General features: G+C 44.2%; 1 pseudogene; it reads right to left on the bottom strand.

Moving 5' to 3' along the window:
• Nucleotides 1-621: 621 nt before the first annotated feature.
• The window catches only part of LOC107284629, a 61,361-nt pseudogene continuing 50,174 nt past the window's right edge, over nucleotides 622-11,808 (bottom strand).

The raw sequence follows: 11,808 nt of genomic DNA, 5'->3' as shown, positions 1-11,808 counted from the left end.
TGGAGTTATATTGCACATTAGGTGAGGTGGAGGACACAGCAGGTTTTCAAGTTTAGGAACCAGAATCGAACTAGTTTTGGTATAGCAGAAGATGACATGAGTTTAACAATAACATTCAAAGCAATTGTCTTGATTAATAACATACCCATATCACTGAAGACAAAAATAGAAATGCAACAAAAATGAGCATTGATGAATAATAAACTCATGCTGTTTGTCTAAGGTTTCACATGTGTAAGTCCAAAACACAGCAATTTTTCAAAGATATTTGTAGCATGGCGTGTATTTGACGACAAGTACAATTTACTTTGGTTAGTGGATGAGAAGCTATCTGCTGGAAGTTGTCAAGGGTAGCCAGCAGCCTATATTTGTCCTGAATCAACATTGCTATGGAAGTATGAATCCAGGATCAACAGGAATTTATGGAAAGTTTTGCTGTGTGCCTAGCAGCTTACAGCTTCATGCTCTCCCCAGAACACATTTTTACTTTCTAAACTGCATGCCCAGAATAAAGCAATCTGGTGAAAAAAAGACTAAATCGCAGGTGTATTTGAGGGGGAAAGGGTTGGAATCATTTATTTGGCTGGGGTAATAATCCTTTACTGAATGTTTTCCCACTTTTCAATGAGGCCAGCTGCTACTAGCTGGCCTCAGAAATGCCCTGGTCTGGTTCTGCAAAGCTTTTGCAAAGAAGTTCAGAAGGCAGCCGGTGGACTCATCCTGCACAGAGCCCAAGCAGTGAAAGCTTTCTGAGCCAAAGCTCAGAAGGACTGTCATCCATTCTTACATAGAAAAAAAAGTGTGCTTAGATGCCTCCTTAAATGCCTATTGTATTTCATTCTTCTTCTTTATTCAAATATACACTTTAAAAACAAACTATATGGAGATTCTTAGTACTTGGCTTTGAGACAGACGTCCAAGATATTTGGGAGGCTGGGAATGGGGGAAAGAAAGAGGGAGGGAGGGAAGGAGGTTCCTTTGATCTGGTTGGTCTCTATTCCACATTTCTGCTCAAAGTAAAACCTATTCCATCTACATCTGAGAACAATCTCTGGTTCCCAATTTGAAGATGGCATCTGCAGTTCGTTTCCCCCCCCCGTGTGTGTGTGTGTGTGTGTGTGTGTGTGTGTGTGTTCCAAATGTGGCCCAAATGGAGCCATTTTCTGCCTGATCAAAAGTTCAAGGCGAATCGAGAGAAATCATGGGGGAGACAGAAATGATCTCACCTTCGGAGCATTTCCCTGTTCTGTCTTGAATATTTTCTGGCTTGTCCTGTCTTCTAAATGGCTTAGCCTAAAATTGCCAGATTTGTTCTAATCTGCTGGCTTTGGCAGGAGTCGAGACTTTGACTAATCTGTGGGGGAGAGAGTGCAGGCATGTGGAAAGTTGGGGGGTGGGGCAGCCAGGGGAATCCTGCGGGATCAGCACAAGATTAGGCAGTGTTGGCCATGCCAAGATCCAGGTGAATTGCAAGGTTTTTCTTGGAGGAAGGGAGAGGTCGAGGGTGCTGGCCTGCACCAAGCCTCTTCCCAAGCCTTGGAGGCAGCCCTGGAGGGGTCCTAACCCAGCCAGGGAATTTTCATTGCTCTTTGACAGAAGGAGCAAATTACTAAACATCAGGAGAATCAAGACATTTTATTTAAAATAAAACATCCTTTCCTTTCTGTCTTGCCTCACACAGAGGCTCCCTGTCCAGAAAAGTGGTGCACTCTGATTTTAGGAGCATCAACTAAAACATGGAGAGAAAATATTTGAGTTTGTGAGATAATTTTGGTGGCTTGGATGTTGGAAAGTGCTCTGATGATGGACAGTTCTGGAGAATTGGGATAGTTATGACGCAGTGGCATTTTCATTGCTCCTAATTTATTTATTTATTTATTTATTTTCATTAACTTATATGCCGCCCTTCTCCCCATGGGACTCAGGGCGGCTCACAGCATGTTAAAACAATATAAAACATTTTCCCCTATAAAAGCCAATTAAAAACCAAATATTTATCGCTGTGTCTTATTAAAATCATTAAAATTGTCCCTATTTAAAATTCACCCTAGGTCAGACCCNCGACGGCACCCTGAGGAGGCCCGCTCTGTGGGAGCGTACCGGTCTGTGAGAGGGAATCTGTGGCAGAAGGCGGTCTCGGAGGTATCCAGGTCCGATGCCATGGAGCGCTTTAAAGGTGGTAACTAACACCTTAAAGCGCACCCGGAAGGCCACTGGCAACCAGTGCAGCTCGCGCAGCAGCGGCGTTACATGGGAGCGATGCGTCGCTCCCAACACCGCCCGCGCGGCCGCATTCTGGACCAGCTGAAGCCTCCGGATGCTCCTCACGGGGAGCCCCATGTATAGAGCATTACAGTAGTCCAGGCGGGAGGTGACGAGGGCTTGAGTGACTGTGCGCAAAGCGTCCCGGTCCAGAAAAGGGCGCAACTGGTAAATCAGGCGAACCTGATAAAACGCCCCCCTGGTCACGGCCGACAACTGGTCTTCCAGTGTCAGCCGTGGATCCAGGAGGACACCCAAGTTGCGCGCCCTCTCTGAGGGGGCCAAAGTTTCACCCCCTATAGACAGCGATGGAATCAGCTGACTATGCCGGGGCGCCGGCAACCACAGCCACTCGGTCTTGGAAGGATTGAGTCTGAGTCTGTTCCTCCCCATCCAGACCCGTACGGCCTCCAGGCAACGGGCCATCACGTCAAGGGCATCGTTGGGGTGACCTGGGGTGGAGATGTACAGCTGAGTGTCATCAGCGTACTGATGGAACTCCACCCCAAAGCCCCGAATGATCTCTCCCAGATCTCTCCCTGGAATGATTTGGAGTCCCAACTGTAGAGAAATCAAAGGAGGCTGTACATGTCTATAAGACCAGCTTCTGACCTTGAAGAATGAGGGAGAGCAACATTAGTAATGCGGCAGTAGAGGAAAGGGTGTATTTTTCCCCATACATAGTTCTAACTTTGAGCAAGGCAGGGATTGGAAATACTCTATCTGAGATGTTTGTACATCATGGGAGATGGATGAATGCAAACAAATAGGTTGTATGTAGAAGCCTGGTTAGAGTATGAGAGCTTTGCAAGAGTTCAGAGTGACTCAAAGAGCTACCTGGTACTAGACCTGGTCTCTGATTGATTTATACTCTCTTGGATTTTATTAATGCTTTGCTATCTGGATTTAAGTGCTTTGAGTAGACCAGACCAAGAAACAGACCTAGTGGAGATTTTAAGAATGCTGCTTGATAATTATAAGATATATTAACAGAATCTTGAGAACCCATGGAAAATCTTGTCACATTTTAAGGAATACAACATCAAGGCAATCTCTGACTGTTCTCTTTCTCCCACTTTCTAGTTCCCCAAGACTTCATTTCCATTCCTCCTTTCTTATCCCATTCTCAGGGACAGACATAAATTCCTCTCTACTACATGAAAGTTGGAAAGTGGTACTGAATGGGTGCCCTCAGAATAAGAGAATGGTGAATCACTTCCACAGGAGTAGCTTTTACTGAGTTAGTTTAGATATAATTTTTACTAAGAATTTTAATTACGGTAATGAAAACTAATACAAATTAAACTGAGAAAAGAGAATAGAGTGTGGGGGGGAAATTAAAAAGTGGAGGAAAAAAGAAAAAGAAGAGAACAAAGAAATAATAAGGAAATAGGGAAAGAAACATATAAAGTGACTGCCTGCCATCATCGTAACAAATAAAAACAAATGCAATAACTCTTTACTCTCTCTACTAGGGGTCCCCAACTCCCGGTCTGCGGCCCATTGAAAACTGGGCCGCACAAACAGTGAGAGAGCAAGCACACGCGCAAAGCTCCATTTGAGCAGCCAGTGCTGCCAGTTAGCCATGCTGGAAAGGTTTGGGACCCCTGCTCTATACAGTTAGAAACAGTTATCACTTCATCCCACATCTCATCCTTTATCCATAAGCAAATCCATAAAACATCACTTTTCCATCCTGGTGTCAGTAAAAAGTCTATACAAGATTTCCAATACTTTGTGGGGGAGGAGTCTTATTTTAACTTTGATTAAATTTTATACTTGTGTTCCTTCCTTTTACTTCTAACAGTTTTAATCTTTAATTCAATCAAATATTGCTGTAGGATTTGATTTCCCTTCAGTTTTTCTTCACCCTATCCCACAGATTTCTTCAAGGCTTTAACAAGCTTCTTTTGTAGATCCACTACAAAAGGCATTCTCTGGGTATGTCACTTGTGTTTCTCTTTTCATTTTTAAAACTTTAGCCCACTTTCTTTTGTATATCCAGTCACGTGTCATTTCCCAAATCGTTCTCTTGGCCTGCAGTTTGTAGCTCCACTCTTGGTATTTTCTCTGCCTTGTCAAGATACCATAGAAGAAGGCATCATTACTGATAGTTACAGGTAGTCCTTGGTTAATGATGATCATTGGTATTGCAATTTCCAAAGCTTAGCAATGTGGACATAAAGCACAATGTCATGTTGTGCGTAATGTCATTGCTTAGCGATGGCAATCCTGGGTGACTTGTACTATTAGACTTGCAAGAGTCTGTTACTGTAATCTTACAATAAAGTAGAATTAGCTCATCTGATCCTGTTTCCCATTTGGATTAACTGGGAAATCTGGTATCAATCTTGCAAGTCTCATTATACAACTTTTCTACTGTCTTTTTTACAACCTGGGCAGTAAGTGGGGCTGGAGTCCTTTCTGAGTGTCCTTTTCTGTCCACTATACAGCTGTGGGCTGTGCCTTCTTTTATCTGATCTTTCCCTAGGCAGCATCTCTCAGCCCTGTCTTCCAAGGTCATTCCCACATACCATTGTACTATAGCATAGGAATAGTTCCTCAATAAATGTAGTCAGATCCTGGAAAAGGTTTGGAACCATGAGGGGAATTATAAGGCTTTTAAGAAGTCATGCCACTTAATACTGAGGGGCTCCTAAGTATGTTGCAATTTGATAGGATTATTTGTATTTACCTTTCTTGAGCAGCATGGTGGCCTAGAGGTGAAGACACTTGCCTCCTACTTTAAAGGTTATGAGTTCAATCCTAGGCAGTGACAGATATTTCTTTATGAGGGTGCAAAGAGAATATATCTGCTGTGCACTGTGCATAGTCATTAGGAAGGGCATCTGGCCAGTAAACTCTTAGCTCCACTTAGTTGCCCCAATCCCACCCTGAAGCAAGGGATTTACAGGGCTGTAAAAAGAAAAAAAAACATTTATCTTTCTTAATACATTTGCATTTTTATTCTAATTATTTTATACATATATGTGTATCTATGTGTGTTTATGCTTATAGTAGTAAACCACTTAAGTCATTTGGGACATAGATAAATGAATTAGATATTTTTATTCTAAGCTTAGGCCACAGAATGAATTGGTAAAAATGTAAGTATTGTATTATCTTTCACTGAATCTGTTTGAATTGACAGGTNCCATCTAGGTCCTCTGGGCCGTACCAGGCCCTCCGTTGAAAAGCCAGGGCCGGGGGAGGGCAGGGCCGGAGCTGGAGCCTCCGCCGCTCGATTGAAACAGGGCCAACACCAGGCCGCCCAACCAACGCTAGGCCGCCCGACCGACCGGGGCAGGCCAGCGCCAGGGCCAAGGAGCCAAGTAATGAGGGCGAAGTCAAGCCTCCACCGCCGGGCCGCCAAAGTTCTTCCAGGCCGCCCGGGTCCTTCCAAGCCACAAAAAAATGAAAGTAAGGCCACATTGTAGGGGTTATTTCGAGGGGGCAGAGAATCTTCCTTAGAAACTACCACTGTGGCCTAGGGGCTTCTCCCAGAGAGCAGTCTAGAAGCCTTCGTACCCCCACAGGCACCCCTCACTCTTGGCCAAGAATTTTTAGAGCAGGGGTCCTCAACCTTGGCAACTTTAAGACTCATGGACTTCAACTCCCAGAATTCCTGAGCCAGCATGGCTCAGCTTGGAAACCTCTCCCTTTCCCCTCAGCGTGGCTAGCTCAGGAATTCTGGGAGTTGAAGTCCACGAGGCATAAAAGGGCCAAGGTTGCCTACCCCTGTTTTAGAGCATAGTAGCTACTGCCCAGTTGATGAGAAACTGGGCAGGAGGTTTTCCCCGCCCTGATCTATTTTGCATGGTATGTGCTTTGCTTCGTTAGAGAAATGGCTGGAAAGTTCTTGCAATATCCCATTTTTTCTGCTTTGGACCTGAGCTATGGCCTGTTTGCTGAAAGGGAAGACATGCCTGCCTTTGCAAATGGGGAAGAATTATGAGGAAGCAAAAAAGTGCCAGGCTGCCTTCCTAGCGCAGATTTGGCCCTGTCTTCGTAGTTTGTTTTTTATGATGGTTAGGTGTTACTTGAGTAATTGGTCCTTATTTCCCTTTGAAAATTTTTATTGTCCCCTCAAATTTTCAACTAACTAGAGTTTCTTGCTCTCTTAAGATAAATCTCCTCACTTTCCTCTTAAGGGTGCAACTTCTCAGAAGTCTGGATGTGTTTTTCCCTTCCTTCAAATTCTCACTCGTGCCCCCCTTTTGGGTGAAATTGTCGCTTAATTTGTCCTCCTTTCCAATGTAAATGAGAAGGCCTGGATACATCCTGTGAGAATGGGTTCTAAATTGATTGATTGCTCCTCTCACATGTCTTTCCTTCCCATCTGCTGCTTCAACTTGGATGGTTCCTGTTTGGAGAACAACATTCCTGTCATGCCTCTAAGTACTGATGCTCCTTCAATTTGGACTAGGGACCCTTTTGCTCAGATCCAGAAGGCTCCAAGAGGACTTTGGCCCGGCCCAACCATGGTCAGCAGGCAGGATGGAAGCTTTATCTGTTTTCATGTACATCATTCATCCAGCAAATAATATTTTTCAAAATAAGTGTAATTTTTAAAAATAAAATGCATGTAACCATGCAGCTATGTTCTCTATTATATGCTTGGAAGGATGGTGCCCTATCCTGGTTTCTCCATGGTGTTTTTGGATGGGATCCCAATGGAATGGTTTCAAAGGACAGGACAAGGCCTTGGTGGGATCACATGAGCAGACAACCTGCATACAAGTACCTTTTATCCTGCAGTCTTTGCTCATGGACCATGCTAGCTGGAATTTATGACCCTCACGGTCCAATAGGTACAAGGCTGCCTGAATCTGGAGAGTCAGAACCTAACAAGGATCTTGAGGCAGCTTATGACAAACTATTTTTTAAATTAATCTTCGTTTTGTCATCCCCCTCAAGCGGGCTTTGCATTCAAAGGCAGAACTACTCTTTAAGAAATAATACCACTGATAATGGGGATGGTGAACCATACAATTGAAATACGTCATAAAAAACTGAAACTGAGTATCCTACTTAGAAGGGGGTCAGAAATTTCAATTGTTAAAATGTTTAAAAGTTTAAGATATTGCTAAGAAAGACGTTACAGTTCCAACTTGAACAGCTTTTAATTTATTTTTTACAAAATCTTTGTTTCACACTCAAAGAACCAAACGCTATATGGTAGACATCAACCTGGAGAAAGAATTTAATAGCTGAGAAGCCACCACTGAAAAGTTCTTTTTCAGAATAGTTTTGTTTGGTGGGGACCCTCAGAATAAAATATTTGGTGCAGATAGATGGCATCAGGTAGAGAATTTGGTAGTTTGGTTCCAAAGCCCTGAAACTCTTTGTTCTGGGTCCAGAAACAGACAGAAACATCGTCCAGACAGCATAGCACTACCACAATATGATCTGATGTTTTAATCTCAGTTCAGCTTTGGACTAACTGACATTTCTGGAGTGTTTTCCAAAGCCTCCTGCTTTACAAAAACCCGAAGTAGCCGAAATGAGCTCCAGGACATCTCTGTCCAGCTGAAGTGGCAATCAGCCTTTCAGCCAAGGCTGGCCAGCACAGGCTTTTTCAAAACATAATAAATCAAGGGAGCTCTAATATTGCCCATAAAGTTAACAGGAGAGTAGCCCTTCATTGCTGACTGACTAGCTGGCGTCTCCTTTTCATGTGCGCTGAGAGACTAGAGCCCAATCATGCATGGACTATGGTCAGCAAAGAGCATCGCCAGTGCAGGACCCCGTAAGCATTGGCTCTTCTCCCTGAAGACTCAATCCTGTTATTTTTCATTTTTGTTGATGGAGATCACTGGGAACATCTTGTTTCCTGATGCCTAACGTCCCTCAGTTTAGGGGAGGGAGAGGGCAAACACTTGTATTTTTCTGCTTTTATAAAGCTATTTGGGACATGCAGACCTGGCTAAGAGACGATTTTCCAGCTAATACTTCTATTTGATTTGGCAGCAGACAGTCTGAGTAGAATTGCTTTTGTTTTAGAAGCTGTCCCCCCTATGAGATTAAAACAACAACAACATGTGATTTATTAATCTTGCAGGGATTTCTTCTTTCTCTCTGACTATAGCATCTGGACCCTGCTTGCTTGTTGATGAGAGCATTAATATGATTAAATGATAAATCAATTTCAGGGTTGGCTGACTTCTAGGTGAGGCCTCATCCCAAAAGTCTCTTTTAATAGCAATAATTTGGATCTGAAACACTATTTAAACCAGTGTTTCTCAACCTTAGCAACTTTAAGATGTGTGGACTTCAACTCCCAGAATTCTCCAGCCAGGATGCTAGGGAGTTCTGTGAGTTGAACTCCATATATGCTGGCTGGGGAATTCATCTTAAAATTGCCAGGTTTGAGAAACACAGTGTAAACAGTTGTTATTTGTCAACTGTCTGTATGCACTCTTAATGATTTTGGGGTGCAGAAGGCAGGACAGTTTGCAGCTGGGAATCAGTAGCACCAAAGGGTTCACCCTGCCCTCCCACCCTCAGAGATTGGATCCAAAGCTGCCTACTGAAAAAGAAAAATGCAAGAGACATTACTGTCCCACCTCTCACTTCTGACTTTGGATCATGTCTTGCCTGATTTCCAGGATAAACCTGGTGGTGAGAGGATGAGTTTGACGTTTAAATCAGCATCCCGCCAGAGGTTTCCACATGGGATTTTGAAAAGTCAAGATGGCAGCCATGATGGTGTGATTGAATTCAGAACTTTTAAACATGTGGGCTTCAGTGATTGTTTTTGGATACTCCCCCCGTGTCTCTGGCAGGGTGGTGATTTTAACTTCAGCCTTCCCAGTCATAGCCCAGGTCCTTGCAACCCTTTATCCCTGAACTCTGTCTTAGTGTTCATTTTGTTGGGGACCAAAAAGAAATTGGATTGCAAATTGCAGAGGGATATTGACGAGAGAGAGAGAGGGGGGGGAGGGAGGGAGGGAGGGAGAGATACTGTGGTATAACTCTTGTTTTTGGGATGCTCAGGAATCTGGAAAACCAGGCTTCCAAACGGCAGAGATAATCTTCTTCACCATGCAGCAGAGAATGAAGAAAGGGCCTGGAGTGGGACGAGCCATCTTGTTCCGCATTGAAAAAAGTGATAACTCCAAGCCCCGAAGGAGGCTGCCTTGGCCCTTCCCAGGGCTTCCTGCTGGAGGAGAGGCACCAGGAGCCAGAGGTCAGTGGTTGCAGGCAAGTTCAGGCGTTTGGCAACTGGCCTATCTTTGAACATCACTTGCAGACCTCAGTTGTCTTTGGCATAGGATGAAGCAAACTGGAGTGAAAGCTAGGTATTTTGATGAACACTTGATCTACCGTCTTGTGTGGCTTTCCCCCCCTCATACTTGCTTCCAAAATTTGGACAGCAAGGTCATAGTTGCAGACAAATCTTTGGCGGAATTCTCCCACGTAATATATGTTTCTAAGCAAACGGTTCGAGTTCATAAAGGATCCCCTCTGCCAAGAAATTGTTTTTTTCAGCCAGGCTGCACACGCATAAAAGGCGTGCCAAGACTTTTGGCACATATCACATATGTGCGGATGGGTGAGCTTCCTTTTACAGCCAAAAGGAAAGATTAGACAGGCCATTCTGTAAGATTTTCCATTGGCTTACCTTGCAAAACATTTAAACCAGCCAATCATTTTTCTTCTGTTCAAAGGAAGTGGTGAGAACAGGAGGAAAACAGAGGAGCCTCCTCATTGTGATGCTGTCCAGATATTTTGGGATTACAATGCACATCATTTCCAGAATAGGTGAGCATAGGAACTGTCTGTGATGTTCAGGCTCCAGCATGATTACCTTGATCAAAGATGTTGCCTTTTGTGCTGTACAAACCATGTCAGCCAAAGGCATTCATGGACAGGAGGTCAAAGACATCAAGACAACATTCACAATCAAGTTATTGAAGAAAAAAAAAATCAGCAGGGCCTCGATCACATGGTTGGGGCTGCCATTTTACTTTCTCAGTTCTCCCGTGGATGGACCTAACATTGATTCAGGTCATGGCTAGTGCCAAATCTTATTTGTCATAATTGTGATGAAGATCCCAAATGTTCCTGGAAAGCATCTTATCAGTTTCAGAGCTAAATCCAGAGCCAGCCCTATGAGTGATCCACCTAAGGAAGCAGATTCAACAGGGTTAGGAATGCCAATAAGGCATTGAACTCTGCTGATAAGCACTCAACTTTGCCTCTTCTCCTAAGCTTGCCTATGGCTGTTCTATTGAGAGCCTCTGATGTGGATCTTGTCCTCTGTGTACAGCAGCTGGACGTGTGGGTCTAGCTCTACTTTGGCCTGAGCTACAGCAGCACAACCTGCTTCCCTTCATGCTAGGAGAGAACTGCAAGAGGGCATGTACAGTTCCTTGCCATCTTCTCCTTTCTTTGGGGACCATTTCTGCTATTGTGCCCAGGACCAGCTGGAATGTCCTGATTCACTAGAAGCATGGCCCAAAAAAGCTAGAGCTAAGGATCAGATTTCAGAGAAAGTAGCAAGGGTTATACACACCCAGCATCTTTGTCTCCCTTTAGGCCTAGCTACTGTAACATTGGCAAGTTGTTGACTAACCCACCGGCCCTGTTTTCCTAGAAGGAATGAGAAGATTGAACTCTACCCAGGACACCCATCTTCTCTCTTTAATAAAGGATTGCTTCCTTCCATACTTCTTTTAGGGTCTCCAAGCCACTTTCCTCCAAAGAGAGAGTGTGGCGGAATACTTAGCGTAAATTTGCTGATCAAGGCCCTTCTCTGTCCCCAAAGCCTGCTTCAGAAGTGGCAGCCCGCAGTGGGTGCAAACAATACGCTGCTCTGGGCCTCCCCTTTTCCTTCCAATCGGCTTAAAGCACAGAAAATCTTCAAAGGAACAGAACTGGGACTTCAGATCATTTCTGAGATGACTTGAAGATGGGACCAAGTGACTTGCCTCCTGAGAACAATGCCTGTTCAGTCTCTGCATGGTATCCTGAGAAGGACAAAGACTTTTGCACTTCTTCCAAAATGTTCCTACTGGGGTGTGAGAATAAGGCAAGCATCCAGTTTTCTTTTCTGCTTTTTACGGGTGCCTGAATTGTGATTTTGAAACTTCTGTCAAGTTCCTGAGGGCAATAAAAATATTAAAACATTCTGCTATGATGTCAAATAATTTTTGTAATAACATCAGAACATTTGCAGTTTTTCTTAGTCTGCCTGTGTTTGCTTTATTTCATTAAACAACAGAGGTAACTGTAAGGGTACATTTATTGGAAAAATTAGTTTCAAACCACCTGCTTCTTTGGGTTTTGTTTTCTTTTCTTCATACTTTTTATTTTTGTCCCAGTGACAAAAATACCGTTTAGACCAGCGGTTCTCAACCTATGGGTCGCGACCCCATTTGGGGTCGATCGACCATTTCACGGGGGTCGCCAAGCAAGGCTGTCCGCCATTTTTTCCCCTTTTCCGGCGGGTGCCTTACCTCCCTTGGGCTGGGCCAGCTGGTGGTCGGCCTGCTCCGTCTCTGCCGCTTGCCAGCTACGCCTCGGCCGGCGCAGGGGGCGGAA

Source organism: Protobothrops mucrosquamatus, unplaced genomic scaffold (assembly GCF_001527695.2).
Source record: "Protobothrops mucrosquamatus isolate PMUCROS unplaced genomic scaffold, P.Mucros_1.0 scaffold108, whole genome shotgun sequence".
NCBI classification, from domain to species: Eukaryota; Metazoa; Chordata; class Lepidosauria; order Squamata; family Viperidae; genus Protobothrops; species Protobothrops mucrosquamatus.
This window is presented reverse-complemented; position numbering and strand designations above follow the sequence as displayed.